Here is a 15,595-nt window from a genome sequence, read left to right as displayed (position 1 = left end):
GAAATAGATTTTGAGCTGAGCTGCACATCACTTAGACCAATGTAGCCCCATATGTTTGACAGGATTTGATTTACAGCCTGCAATATGGCTCAAAGAGATCCAGGGGCTAGTGAAAATGAAGGCTTGATGATTGGATTACACATGCTCTTCCTTTGATTGAGAATAATATACCATTGGTGCCAGGCATACTACATAAGTACATGTGAAGTGGAGAACTAAAAATGACGGATTTCATTTTTTTTTAGTATTCCACTAAGCCCTCAAGTTCAGAAGTGAACAAGCACCTAATCCATTTCTCTCCTAACTCTAATGCAAAGTGTGGTAGATCTTTAGTGATTATGGGGCCTTTATTCATGGTGAAAATATCATTTATCTTTTTGCTAATTGTGCGTATTTTGCACATTTCAACATGCTTCATGATTTAACTGCTGATCCTGCAATGATCTTAGACCATTTACATAGTGTGAAGATTGACCATTTACATGATGCACATTTCTATATTCTGTTGTAGCTAAATTCTACCATACTTTACACTGAGCATTCTACCTCGAATGAAGGTCCAGCGGTCAGAAATAAATCCATGTAAATTGGTAAGTTGGAACACATAATATTTATGATTAGGATCTGATTGCAAGACAGGTTGTAAACTCCCACCTCTGCACAAACAGGAGTTTGCGCACAAATCAGTTATGAGATGTTTAATAATTATTGCAATGTCACAGTTTACCCTGACACTTTTTACCAACAAAAACCCGGTAAAACGCATAAAAAAACTTCTGGAAATAAGCATATCATGCTGCTTTTGTGGTGATAAGTGTCACATTATCTAATAGAAGGTAATTACTGCATCAAAAAAATATCCCATCCTGGTGTAATCGGTATTTACCGAATACAGCAAATACTCACGATATTCGCTCCACTCCTATTTAGGCCCTTACAGGCACATGCATCAAACCTTTTAGCGATCGCAAACGGTGCGAATCGCAAAAATTGGCCGTTTGCGATCGCAAAATACCATGTAGAAATGCATCAACTGTATATTTGCGAAAACCCAGCTTTTCGCAAAAATAAGGAATCGCAAAAAAATCTGCAATTAAAATTGCGAATCGGTAGTAGCGTCTCCCAAATTGCGAATCTCAAACAAAGAATCGCAAAATGTATGCATGAAAAATCGCTAATTGCGATTCCCGTGAAAATCGCAATTTTGCGTGAGCTAAATAAGAAGGTTCCCAACCAGGTGGTAATCATGAGTGCAAATCAGAGACAGCTGAAAACCAACTAAAACCCATTTAAACACATCCAGAATGAGCCAGCACCTTTCACAATGGCAGGGATTTACCTCATGGCAAGGAGGATGAGGCTGCAGGCTGCCGGACAGAGATGGAGGCGAATAAATGAGCACATTTACAGAGTCCGCATAACTTTGCTAGGACAGCAAGAGGATGAGATATACGATAAGTATAGGCTCAATGCAGCAATGATCCATGATCTGATCAATGAATTGGACCCCATACTGCAACGACAGACACGTAGGACCAATGCTATCCCAACGCATGTGCAGGTCCTATGTTGCCTACACCTACTGGCTTCAGGCAGTTTCCAGGGGGTCATTGCTGTAGCAGGAGGTGTGTCACAAAGCGCACTTTCGAGAATATTCAAAGCATTCCTTGATGCCATGATGGCCTTGATCGGGTCTCACATCAAGTTCCCTACCACTGCGCTTGACCTTGCAAAAACCAAACAGGAGTTCTACCAGATAGCTCGCTTCCCACATGTGTTGGGTTGTATTGATTGAACCCACGTGGCAATATGTCCCCCTGCAGCACAGGAATATTTATATAGAAATAGGAAATGTTACCATTCCCTCAATATTCAGGTTGTATGCAATGCCAAAAACATCATCACTGACATAGTTGCGCAATTTCCCGGAAGTGCACATGATTCTTATATTTTCAGGCAAAGTGGCATACACACCCGTCTTGTCAGGGGAGAATTTGGAGAGGGACATCTGCTTGGTAAATATGTGTAATTGTTTCTCACTGTCATTGTACGCATGTCAATGTCAAACTGCCACTGACCCTTTCCTACCTTACATGTAGGTGACAGCGCATACGCCTCATGACGCCTTACCTCAATCCCACAACTGCCAATCAACAGAGGTACAATGCAGCACATATCTCTAGGAGGAACATCATAGAGCGCACATTTGGGCTGCTGAAGAGCCGATTCAGATGTCTACATAAGACCGGTGGTGCACTGCAGTACAATCCTGAACAATGCTGCAAGATAGTAGCAGCATGTGCCATGCTGCACAATATTGCGACAAAGGGAGGAATGGAAATCGAGGTGTCTGACAGCGATACGGAGGATGGGAACCAGCAAGTGCCACACCACCATGCAGCACAAGGGGCAAACGCAGCAGAATGGCGTAGGAGAAGATTGGACATCACACAAAATTATTTCTGAGGTGAGTAATGATGACACAGACACGTTATATTGCAATCAAAGTAATCTTTAATTAAATAAATAGGTCATGAGTGTTGAAGCACACTTTTAATCTGACCTGTATAATGTATATAAGTGGTTTGCAAAAGAAAATGGACTTGTAAGGCAGTCAAAAGTCAGGTCACAACAATGGTTACGTCACCATAGTAGAATGTACTTGTACATGGCAGTCTAGCGCTTTCTACCACGAACACCCAGACGCCTGTCAGAGCCAGCATGGTCATCCCTAATGTTGGAAGCGGAGGGGGTACTGCTGCGTGTGTTGCGTCTTCCTGCAGTGGCGACTGGAATTGCCAAACTGCTTAGGCTTGAGGCACCCTCACTACCCTCTTCGGCCGTGGAATTGTTGGCCGCAATTGTGGAAGCATTAAGCAATTCAACTGCATTGGTGACCTGGTCCAGTGCTTTAGCCACATCCCCGCTCCAATGGCACATTTCAGTTTGCATGGTCACAGACCTACGTGCCAGCAGTGCAGTTGTGGTGGCCAGCCTATTGTTCGATTTTGCAAACATTTTGAGGTGCTGCATTACTTCACGATGCTGTCTCTTTTGGGATACATTTCCCTCCTGCATCACCTTGCTCAGTTGCTGCACACTTTCTGATAGTACTGCTATGTTGCTTGCCATCTTGCCTACTTGCAATTGCACTGCACGTGTCTTCTTTGTCTGCAGGCGCTGCATACGGAGCATCTGTCCCTCCAGACCACCCCAGACATCAATTGGTTGCTCCTCCTGCTGTGTCCTGAGTGCTCTTCCTCTTCTACGCCGGACTCTGAGATTGGTTCTGGGGACCTGTGGTTGTGGTTGTTGGATGGAAGTGGGCTGTCCATGGCTGCCACCTGGTGTTGCATCAGCCTCATCATCACACTCCATGGTGACTAGGGATGGGACAGTTGGCCTGCGTGAGTGTGTGGCACGTGACAGATTTATTTGCACCATGGGTGTGTCCATGTGTTCACCTGCGCTGCTGTCCTGCATGTCTGGGGAATCGCTATCCACGGCTTCTACACGTTGAGCATCTGTGAGTTGAAACAGTGCAAAACTGCATTATTTAATGTCTGTGCTCAAAATGTCACAGTCATACATTTGGTAGTTTGTTAATGAATTCATAATCTATTAAACTATTTTGGGTTGTTTCTCTGAGATTTGTCATTGTAACTGCTTGACCTGACTACATCTCCCATAATGCACCGCCCCTAATGTATACATTGTGTGCTGGATGGTCAAAGTGTGCACTTGGGCTGTACTGTGATCATGTTCTACCTTTACATTTTGGGATAATGGTAACATGCATTCATCTTACCTTCAGATGTGTTTGCTGCTCCGGACGTGTCAAGCTGGGTCACCCCTACAACAGCTTCTGGCTGGATGGTGGATTTGACCAAGTCCTCCATGGGAGTGTTCCCAGTGTCTGTTGGTGTTCCCCCTCCTGTCTTTTTTGCCTCCTTGAGCCGGTCAGCTATGCGCACCTTAGCCCGACTGCGCAAGTCGTACCATCGTTTTTTCAGTTCTTCAATGGTGCGGTGTGTCACCCCAATGGCATTGACCCTGTTTTGGATCCGGAGCCAGATTTTACTTTTCTCCTGCCCTGCCACTTTTAATGATGCCTTTCCAAACAGCTTGTCATGGCTGTGGACTACTCCCTCAATGAGGGTGTCAATTTCTTTTTCTGCAAACTTTATTTTGCGCTTCCTGCCTGTTTGGCTCTCCTCTGCTGTTTGTGAGGCTTCCATTTGGTAGAGGAAGCTTTTCTGATGTCTCTGTCCCACTCCTGTTCAGCTCCCAGAGCCAGCTCCCTCCTCTCCCTGAGACTGTGCACTGGAAATGAGGCTTGAGCTGCTCACTTCCTGGTTGTGATGTCATCAGGATGCATCAAAATGCGACTTCGGTAACTGCGATTTCGCAAATAGCGAAATCGCTATTAGCGAGTTCGCAATTGCCGGAATTGCTATTATATTTGCGAGTTTTAGCGATTCTTTATTTTCTCGCTATTTTTGTGGTGCATCGCGTTTTGCGAGTCTTTATTTGCGATTCCTTAAAAATCGCTAATAAGAAATCGCAATTTTCATTTTTGATGCATGTGCCTGCAAGTGTTTTTACAAAAATCCTAGATGAGAATAAAATGCAAACATATTTTCGATGAAAGCAGTTCTGTTGAATACTTTTCGGTTACCATTTCTTCCTAATTTTGACACCAATTTAAATACAGTTGATATGTGACATTTGATTGAAAGCGTACGAGTGAACAGCCTTTTGTTTACACTGAAAATATTAATGAACAAAACGTTTGCAGCATTAAGGTGATTGTTGTAATACAACTGATGTAGCGCCTAAAGGTTTTGAAAATTGTAGGGGTGCATCATATTCACTGTTAGTCGGCACCCGCACATAATTAATGTATCTTTAGTTATGCCGTGTGAAATATATTAAGAAATGTATCAGCTATGTCGCAATGTAGAAGCGTTAGGAGACGTGAAAACATATTGTGAATGTATTTAGCAAAATGCATAACGATTAGTTCCTGTTTAATGCAATGTATTAGACTAAACGTGTAACCTGATTGAATTAACTCATGTATGTCGTTTATCCACGTATATGAAAGTAAAAGCACTAATGTTAGAATGTAATTTAATAGTGTGTTTAACCTAGTAGAGGCCCGAATTCAGATATATCGTTGAGAAGAAAGGCCTGGTATTTCTTATGTTAACTGAATGCGGTAGGCCGCAAGTGATTTATTCTAGTAGAGGTTTTGGGCTGCAGTAAATTGTAAAGTTAAAAGATGCGAAGTATTTCTCCATCCCATGATCTCACCGCAGGTGCAAGGACAGTTGGTTCGTTAGTAGAAAAGGTCTTTGTCTAAGAGTTGAATTATGGAGAAAGCCAGACATGGGAGTGCATTGGAATGTGCCAATCGCAACTCCTAGTGCCGACGGTGTCTGGGACTCAAGGCCAAGCTGATGGACGATGGAAGATGGACAGAGCTGGATGGAAAATTACTGGATGAAGACCTGGTCAAGGAGGTGTGCCGGAGGGCGTGTTCTGTGATTTGGGGTTTTGTATTAGGGACAGCGCCCCGAGGGTTGAGCAGAGAAGAGGTAGGCGAGGAGCTAGAAGGAGCGTTTAGATCAAGCTCTCTAAGTGAAGACTTCTTAGGAAGTTCACTTCTGACACCTTTTCACGATTTCTTGGGTCTTAAGGGAATGGTAAGCAGGGATGTCATCTAGCATAGAGTAGGGACAGAAATGCTTTGGTTTAATGATTCCTAATATTGACATTAGCTTGGTAGTTATCTACCTCATGCTTTTAGAAGCTGTACTTTTGTTTATATTCAGTCAAATGCGGATTCTTCGTAGAGTGGCATTTGTATTAGTACCCATTTACCTGTTGTGCCTTGTGCTAAGGTGCTTATATCTGCAGATATTTTTCTTGATAATAAAATCCCGAGAGAAATAGAGATTGAGTTTCGAGTCCTTAATTTTGTCAAATTGCGGAAGGTATTCTTTGATACTTGTGTTTGCTCCCTCCACGCTATTGGGCAAGTAAAAAGGTCCAGTCGACCAGAGTGGGTTCTTGAGATAAATGGAAACAAGAAAATTGGGCCCCAGCAGTTGGTAGCAGAGTCGGATGTTTACTTCTGATAGCGAGGGAAGATTAGATTAAGATAAGTGATCCTTGAGACCCACAGATGATAAGTGATGGTGAATCATCAGATGGTGAGCAGCAGACGACGGCGGATGATGAACATAGATAGCGCGTAGCAGCGCGGCAGGAGGCAGCAGTTCGTGGAGTGAGTATGAACAGGATGAGATGTTGTAGATTGCGGTGTTGATTTGTTGTGTGATGTCTTGCGGAGTTGGAGTGAATGTTGAGTGATTGTGAGATCAGGCTGTGAGCATTCCCGAGGTATGGCTCATTCAGGTTAGCAGTGTTGTACCAGTTGAAATCTGTGATGGCGGGTTTACGACCTCTGCCAAGGCCAACACAATTTGAAGCACTACATGCGTGGATTAGAGCAGCGCATGATAGGGACAGAGGAAGGAATCAGGAAAGGGTGAAAAAGTCGATCAGGGCTTTCCAGGATGCCAGATGGGATGCAGCGGAGAAAAGGTGGAGAGTACAGGTGATAGAGGGAGATAGACTGTATCCCTTATTGATCACATCGGAGGGGGTAAAGAACGTAAAGCCAGAAGACAAGGATGATAGTGATATAGATGATGACCTATTGGAAAGGTTGTTGTAAGAGAGACCACCTCCGTATAACCCAGAGTCCCAGAAGGGACATTGGTTCAGTTAGAAGAGACTAGAGGAGTAACAATCCACCCAGAGATGAGAGTAGAAGGAAGGATTTCGATAGGAACAGAGGGTACAAGGAGCCTGTCCGAGGCTAGCGTAAAAATTGAAAGAGATGTGAGGTTACCGGATGCTTTCAAGGTACCGGTTACTATCGGACCTATTGTTTCGATTTACCACCCATATTCAGAGGAAGCTGCGAACCCAGAGCAGATAGCCGAGGGAGTAAGGAGAGAGGTCGCAGGAAGTGACCTAGTGGGTGCAAGGGCTCGGACTCCGGACCCTATAGAATGGAGTACACCCTTGCCAGCCATGTCAGATTCATCTGGGGAACAAAGAGAGCAGAGACCAGAGAGGTCGAGGTCCGTGATGGAGTCGAGATCAGATTTACGATCATGGGTACCACCAGTGAGAAACCAAAGCCCAAGAGTGATGACAGCAGAGAGAGAATGGGTCGTTTTCAGGGATCGATCTGCTCCAATGGGTATACCAGAGGAGAATAGGTTGCAGGATCAAGAATGTGAGGACAGCGGTAGGGAAGGGGCAGCCTGCCGAGAAATACTGAGAGGAGCCCTGAAAGGGGGGATGGTGATAGACGTAGTAAGGTTAAAAGCGGAAGTGGATGAGATAGTAGGTGGAAGCTTAACCATTGAGAGAATATTAATATATGGGCCAGACGAATTACTCTTCGTAGCGAAGGATGTGACTCGGAAGGCACGAGTTGCGCATGAGAGACTGTCAGAATTGGCTAGGCGATATGAGGTGGACTTATCCAAAATCAAAACATTGCAAGGAGGTCATAGGTTGCAGTACAGTGACCAGGAACTGGAGGAGAAAAGGGTTGCGGGATTGAGATCCCACATTAGAGATCTGATCACATCCATGCTTGCGTGGATGATGCTTGATTGGTGGGAAGAAAGGTGGGCCAAGAAGAAAAGCTCTAGGGGAACGATAGGAGAGACCCCACCTCCGGGTGGAGGGGCGTTGGGGATAGGGAACTTCCCTCTGAGGGGAGTGCAGAATGGAGGATACGTGCATGTGCCCTGGAGCAGGGGTGATTTGGCGGCGTTTACCAATGATTTTCCCCGGCTCAGGGAGAAGCCCACATTGTGGTACAAGCAGGTTGACCGCTTTGTAAAGATTTCAAAGGTATTGTGGATTGATCTGAATACCTTATTCGATATTGTGGTTCCGGGAGATTTGTGGGCAGCATGCAAGATTGCCATTGATTGGCCAACTTATGAGCCTGATAGGAACGCGATCACGAATGGTCCGGCAATGATAGTGATGAGGAAGTATGAGCAAGTGATTGCCTGGTTGGAGTCGAAGGTTTCACCACAGGACATCGATTGGGTGAAGATAGACAGGACAGTGCAGGAACCTAAGGAGACGGTACATGAATTCTATGAGAGACTCTTGCAGGCTTTGTTGGAGACGAAAGATATGGGACAGTTTGTTTCAAAGTTTGTGTTGGGATTGAGGCCAGAGGTTAGCCTCATGATACAGCAGCATTTGATTTGTTGGCAAAACAAGCCTGTTGATGAGATTTTACGGTACGCCAGATATTGCACGGAAGAGATTGAATCCAAACACAGGAAGTTGAAAGATAACTTGATGCTTGTCCAGATGCACACCGCTCAGGGACAGCCTAATGGGGGAGCGTTGGTAAGGAGACATGGAAATTATCAGGCGGGAAATCAGAATGTTCAGGGGCAGGGAAGGCCAAGACCAATAGATCCTAGAACAGGGATGGATGTGGCGACATTGAAAAAGACTACAGCATGTCATCAGTGTCACCAAGTTGGACACTGGAGACGCAAGTGTCCCCTGAACCCATGGAATCAGATACAGCCAGAAGAAGAAGTAGTTCAGGTCCCTGGGGTGGAGGCAGTACAGACAGTAACTAGACCCAGGACGATAAAAGGGGGGACTGGTGTTCCGCAGGTGCAAGTTCCTCAGCCACCCAGAATACAGAATGTACAGCAGGGAGCTTGAACTTATTTGCAGATGCCAATGTTTGAAGTGAGTGAGGAAAACTATACAAGCCTGTTGGCAAGATTAGGGTCAAAAATAGGCAAGGATTGCATGTTTAGAGCCATTCTAGAGGTAGATCAGACAGGACCTTTCGTAGAAGCAGACCTTGACGGTCACCCTACAACCTTTTTGGTTGATACGGGGGCTACCAGATCGACTATAAGATCGGCAGTGGTTCCAGGGTTAGCTCTTTCTGGACAAATTATCCAGGTTGTTGGGGTGGCAAATAAGAAACTGATTAGTCCACTTACGGAGCCAATTCCAATCAGGATAGGAAATTTCAGTGATCAACACCAGTTCGTGGTGTGCGTCTCTAGTCCGGTTTGCCTGTTAGGAAGAGATCTATTGTTCAAGCTCAACTGCACGATTTACTGTACCCCGAAGGGAGTGGAGGTACAGATGAGCGACGATGACACGACCTTTAAGGTTGCAAATCAGCGTGTGTGTGTGGAAATGTATCCAGCATTAACGGTGGAGGAGCTTCCACTTGATCTGAGGGACTCAGTGTCTATTGACGTATGGGACCTTAGTGGTGAGGAGATTGGTTTAGGCAAGGGAGTAGACCCAGTGAAAATCCAGATTAAACCAAACGTAGAGTTTCCGAGGACACCCCAGTATAAGTTATCTCCTGAAACTATTGCAGGGATTAAACCTGTGATTGAGTCTATGATCAAGCAGGGAATACTGATGGAGATTATGGGTAGCCCATGTAATTCGCCTATCATGGGAGTGCAGAAGCCAAGCGGGAAATTTAGGATTGTGCAAGATTTGCGAAAAATAAACAAAATAGTTGTTCCATGTTTTCCAGTGGTACCGAATCCATCTGTGATCCTATTTCAGATCCCATGTGAAGCTGAATGGTTCACAGTGATTGACTTGTGTCAAGCTTTTTTCTCGATTCCTCTGCATAAGGACAGCCGATTTCTTTTTGCGTTTCGGCTGGAAAATCATGTGTTAACATGGTGTCGTATCCCACAGGGGTATACAGAGAGCCCATCTATCTTTAATCAGATCTTGAAGAAAAAGCTTGAAGGCCTTGTGTTGCCACCAAACTCTGTGTTAGCGCAATACATTGATGATCTGCTTGTTGCGTCGGAAACGGAAGACGCCTGCAGAATTGATACCGTTGCTCTGTTGAATTACCTGGGAGAGAATGGCCACAAGGTGTCTCCAAACAAGCTGCAATACTGTTTGAGCGAGGTACAGTATTTGGGGCACCGAATTGAGAAAGGCAAGAAAAAGGTGTCTCCAGATCGCATTGATGCGATTTTGAGAATGCCGATTCCCTCGACACAGAGGGAAGTCAGAATGTTTCTGGGAATGGTGGGCTATTGCTGCCAGTGGATCCCAACTTTTCCTTTGAAGCGAAGCCTTTACAGCGGCTGACGCGAAAGGACGTGAGTGATCCGGTACCATGGGATGACGACTGTTTAAGGTCATTTTTGAGGCTGAGAGAAGCTTTATGCAGTGCTCCAGCTTTGGGAATACCAGATTATAACAAGGCATTCGCCTTATTCTGTTGCGAAAAGGAAGGTTGCGCATTAGCAGTGTTGACTCAGAGTCATGGAGGAGTCCGTAGACCAGTTGCCTATTTTTCAGCTACTTTAGATCCAGTAGCTTCTGCGTCTCAGATCCGTTGCTGCAACAGGTGTCAGTATCGAAAGATGTGAGAGCATTGTGATGGGTCATCCGCTTACTGTTCATGTGCCACATTCTGTTGAATTGTTGATGACTAGGACTAAAACACAGCACCTCACAAATAATAGGTTGACTCATTATGAGCAAGTCATCCTTGCTGCAGATAATGTGACGCTGAAGAGGTGTTCAGTTTTAAATCCTGCTACACTGTTGCCTATTCCAAAGGTAGACGATGATGAAGATTGTGAGGACCATGATTGTCTCGATGTGACGGAACTATGCACCAAACCGAGACCTGACATTGTCGATGAACCGCTCCCAGTTTCAGATGAGATTTTCTTTGTGGACGGTTCATGTTTAAGAGACAGTGTCGGTCAACTGAGAGCAGCGTTTGCTGTGTGTACCATCACAGGGGTGGTTGAAGCCGCTTGTCTAGAAGGAGTACACTCCGCACAGGTGGCTGAGCTTATTGCCTTGACCCGTGCCTGTTTGGCCGCTGATAAGATCCGTGTAACGATTTACACGGATAGTCAATATGGGTTTGGTGTAGTTCATGATTTCGGACAGCTATGGTCCCAGAGAGGGTTTATGACATCTTCTGGTTCACCCATCAGAAATGGCGCTTATGTACGACAATTGCTGGAAGCATTGCAAAGCCCAGATGAAATTGCTGTTGTTAAATGTTCTGCACACACTAAAGGAAACGATTTTGTGTCATTGGGTAATAATTACGCAGATGAAGTTGCTCGATTTTGTGCAGACCAGGGATGTAATTATACTGAGAATCATGTTGTGGAAAGTGAAGAGAAAACAGATTATACTGTGATGTTAGCTATGGCAGACTCATGGGAGGAACTGAAGCAGTTGCAAGATGGAGTCTCTGATCAGGAGCGGGACAGCTGGATATGAGCGGGATGTGAGAAAGGTGATGTGGATATATGGGTTTCGAATGATGGACGCGCTGTGTTACCGGAATGTTTGTTGAGTCCCATGGCGAGACTGATACATGGTGCTGTACATCTTGGCAGAGATGCAATGATGCGAGTGTTTCGCCAGACGTGGTACAATCCGAAGTTTCGGACGGTAGCTGAGGCTGTGTGCCAGAGGTGTGTTACATGTCAGCAGATGAATGTAGGAAAGAGGACCGCTGTGACGTTGAGTCACATAGGAAAGTCAGGTGGACCTTTCAATAGAATGCAGCTGGATTTTATTGAAATGCCGAAGTGTAATGGGTTGAGGTACATATTAGTCATAGTATGTGTCTTTTCCAGGTGGGTGGAGGCTTACCCGACACGTAGGTGTGACACACTCACCGTAGCTAAGTTATTATTGAGAGAACTAATCCCGAGGTACGGTTTTCCGACCTCTTTTGAATCAGATAGAGGAACGCATTTCCACAGTGAAATTATGAAGCTGCTTTGTGCTGCCTTAAATGTAGACCAAAGATTGCACTGCAGTTACCGACCAGAGGCTTCTGGGATTGTGGAGCAAGTTAATGGAACTTTGAAAGCCCGAATGGCGAAAGTATGTTCTTCGACATCATTGAAATGGCCAGACGCATTACCTTTAGTTCTCATGAGTCTCCGTAGTGTCCCTGATAGGAGGACTGGATTGTCACCCCACAAGATCATTATGGGGAGGGCGATGCGCTTGTCAGCAATACCTGCCACTGCTTTGATTAACATCACTGATGACATGATGTTGGACTATTGTAAAGGCCTGGCTGACGTGGTCCGTTCTGTGTCTCAGCAGGTGCACACAGCAACGGTTCCAGCCGCAAGCGACCTGTGCCACGACTTGTGCCCAGGGGACTGGGTATTGGTGCGCAAACACGTGAGGAAGAGTTGCCTGGATGCTCTTTGGCGTGGGCCGTACCAGATAATCTTGGTTACGAATACAGCAGTGAAGTGTGGGGGATTGCCGAACTGGGTACACACCTCCCATACCCGTAGAGTTCCAGCACCCTTGGAAGAAACAGCCCTTCTCGAGAACGAGAACCCAGCTGAGGTGGCAGACCCATCTGAGAGGGCAAGTCAAGCTGTAGGGATTGCTGACGCAGCTGGTTGTGCATTAAACCAAGCCGAAAGGGAACGTGAAAGGAACACTGAAACGGACTCGGAAGAAGAAGACGGAGCTGCAGTGGGCAGCACCGAGTTGAATTCTGCCGAAGGAGAAAGCAGTGCACAGGGTACCAATAGGGAGCATGGAGGTGCCACAGAAGCAGAAAGGGTTTGGCCCGTGAGTCAGAGACGGGTAAACTCGAGATTGGCACCAAGAACAGATCTCGCCCCAGTTTCCGATGAATCAGAAGCAGAGCAAAGTGACGAAGATCGACCCCAAGGTGCACTGAGAAGATCGAAGAGAACAAGAGTGCCGTGCCAAAAGTACACCTCACCAGAGTGGGCATACACAGTGACTGATGCCAAGTTTACTGAACACGGGAAGGTTGAGATCGATCACACTGGTCAACAGTCTCCCGTTTCCGAGAGTGGAAGTGTTGTTGAAGATCTCAGGCTTGGAGATCGAAGGTGTACTGACCATCAATATTCCGAAACCACCATTCTTGAGTATCATCCATGGTCTGATTCTGGAAACGCTGGACTTCCCAACCTTTGCAGTCATACCCGCTCCCCAGGAACTGACAACCCTTAAGCTTGAGATTTTACAGGCGGTCCTAGAGCTGTTGGGACCGGCAGTTATCCTGGACTGATTGTAAAGTTGTTGTATAGAAAGTTTGAAAAGAAGATAACCTAGGCCCGAGAGGAAGAAGAATAAATTTAGGGATTTTCCGTTGAAAAACGAAGAAAAGTTAGGGAAGTCTTCCTGATCAGAAGAAACGAGAAATTGAACTTTGCTAAAGGTTTCCCTGGTTCAAGAGAGCAGCTGAATTGAATTTGCTGGATGAGAAAGAGACTTGTGTCAGCAGAGACTGTACTGAACATTGAGAACATCTCAGAGATGGCAGAACCTGGAAATACACATCGTAGAGCCAAAATAGTGATAGGCATACTGTTAGGGGTAGTGATAGCGGTTATATTTGCAGTAGTAGTGACTTCAAACATGGTGGCCCATAGACAGGAGGGGGAGGTTCAAGGAGCACCCACACCTACCACTCTAGGACAGGGAGGGGTCACTATTAGAGATCAGAGAGCTCAGACGCTTGAGGAGAGTCGTATGTTTCACATAGATTTGTCCAGAGCTGATTTTAAACTTAATGTTTATGCGAAGCTGTTGTATGAGTATGTGGATGCGATGGATGCAAAAGATTGTTATGTGTGCATGCAGTTGCCTGCTTCAGTGGACGAGGGTATTAGGTACCATCATCTCCCACTGACATATGGGATTTCTTGCAGCCTATTGCTTAGTTTGTTTTATGACAGAAGACAGTTTGAGTATTTCTTTTCAAATTATGATACAGTACTTCCTGAAGTTCCGGCAAACAAGCATTTGAACAAGTATAATTATTACAAGTCAGAGGATAGGCTTCGGAAGTATTTTAGACCAACTGTGAAGCTAGATACAGCTTATGCTCATAGACATAATCTGACATGTTGGTTGTCCGAAAAGGAAAAGAAGTTCATAGGGCAGATAGAGGATAGGTATAGAAAACTGACCCAGACACGGAATACAGGAGATAGTCCAGTGGACTGGACGGATGAGGAGAGATTGCACAAATCGAAGGGAAGTTATGGACCGATTGCATTAGATGAAGTACAGAAGGGGAAATTGTGTGTTGAACGTCCTCAAACTCCTAAGGAGAAGGTTCTAGTGGGGCATAGTATGTGTGAACATACCTTTACCATGGAGGACTCTGCTAAGAATTTCTTGCAAGGTTCGGTACAGGTGATTCCGACCGTATATTATGTGTGTGGGAGAAACGCATACGTGATATTGCCTGCGAATTGGTATGGCACGTGTTATTTGGCCATCATCTTCCCCAAGATTTATCATACTGAAGACTTGAAGCTATTAGAGACGGGACGTCATTCTAAAGTGCGTAGAGCTGCAAATGCAGGAATGGTGATTGGTGATATATTCGGAGTGACAGTACCTAGTTTGGGTGTGGTCCTGAATGATGTGAAAATAAGAAGGTTGGCGACTGTGGTGGATGAATTGTCAATGAATTCGGCGAGGTCGTTGCTGTTGGTGAATGGAGAAATGTTGTCGATACGGAATATGGTTTTGCAGAATCGACTTGCGTTAGACGTATTATTGGCAAAAGAGGGCGGAGTCTGTAAATTGCTGAAGGTCCAAGAATGTTGCAAGTATATTCCATACAATAGTAAGGACCTGGAGAAATACATTGTCAACATTACCACGATCCATAAGGAAATAGTAGATTTGACGGAGGAGAATGTGTGGGAAAAGATTGGTCAAGGATTTGGTCGAGTGGGGACTTGGTTTGCGAACTTGGGAATGGGATTCCTGGGATCTGTGTTGAAGCCAATCATAATTGCAGTGGTATGTGTGATCTGTTTGTGGGGACTCTTAAGAGCCTGGAAGTGGTACAGAGGGAATCGGGCCGAAAGAGCCCTCAGAGCAAATGAGCAGAGAAAGGCGAGATTGCAGGACCGTCAATATCAGAATCTTAAAAGGATGGAAGGGATCCGACATGGTAGGATGGTAGCAACTGCGGTTTAGATCAGCTTTTATTCCAGGAGGAATGAGAATGATGGTGTGATGACAGTTGTCATAAAAGGGGGGAACTGATGTAGCGCCTAAAGGTTTTGAAAATTGTAGGGGTGCATCATATTCACTGTTAGTTGGCACCCGCACATAATTAATGTATCTTTAGTTATGCCGTGTGAAATGTATTAAGAAATGTATCAGCTATGTCGCAATGTAGAAGCGTTAGGAGACGTGAAAACATATTGTGAATGTATTTAGCAAAATGCATAACGATTAGTTCCTGTTTAATGCAATGTATTAGACTAAACGTGTAACCTGATTGAATTAACTCATGTATGTCGTTTATCCACGTATATGAAAGTAAAAGCACTAATGTTAGAATGTAATTTAATAGTGTGTTTATCCTAGTAGAGGCCCGAATTCACATATATCGTTGAGAAGAAAGGCCTGGTATTTCTTATGTTAGCTGAATGCGGTAGGCCGCAAGTGATTTATTCTA

The sequence above is a fragment of the Triturus cristatus genome, chromosome 10, assembly GCF_964204655.1.
Source record: "Triturus cristatus chromosome 10, aTriCri1.1, whole genome shotgun sequence".
NCBI classification, from domain to species: domain Eukaryota; kingdom Metazoa; phylum Chordata; class Amphibia; order Caudata; family Salamandridae; genus Triturus; species Triturus cristatus.
The sequence above is the reverse complement of the archived record's forward strand: the minus strand, read 5'-3'. Positions refer to the sequence as shown.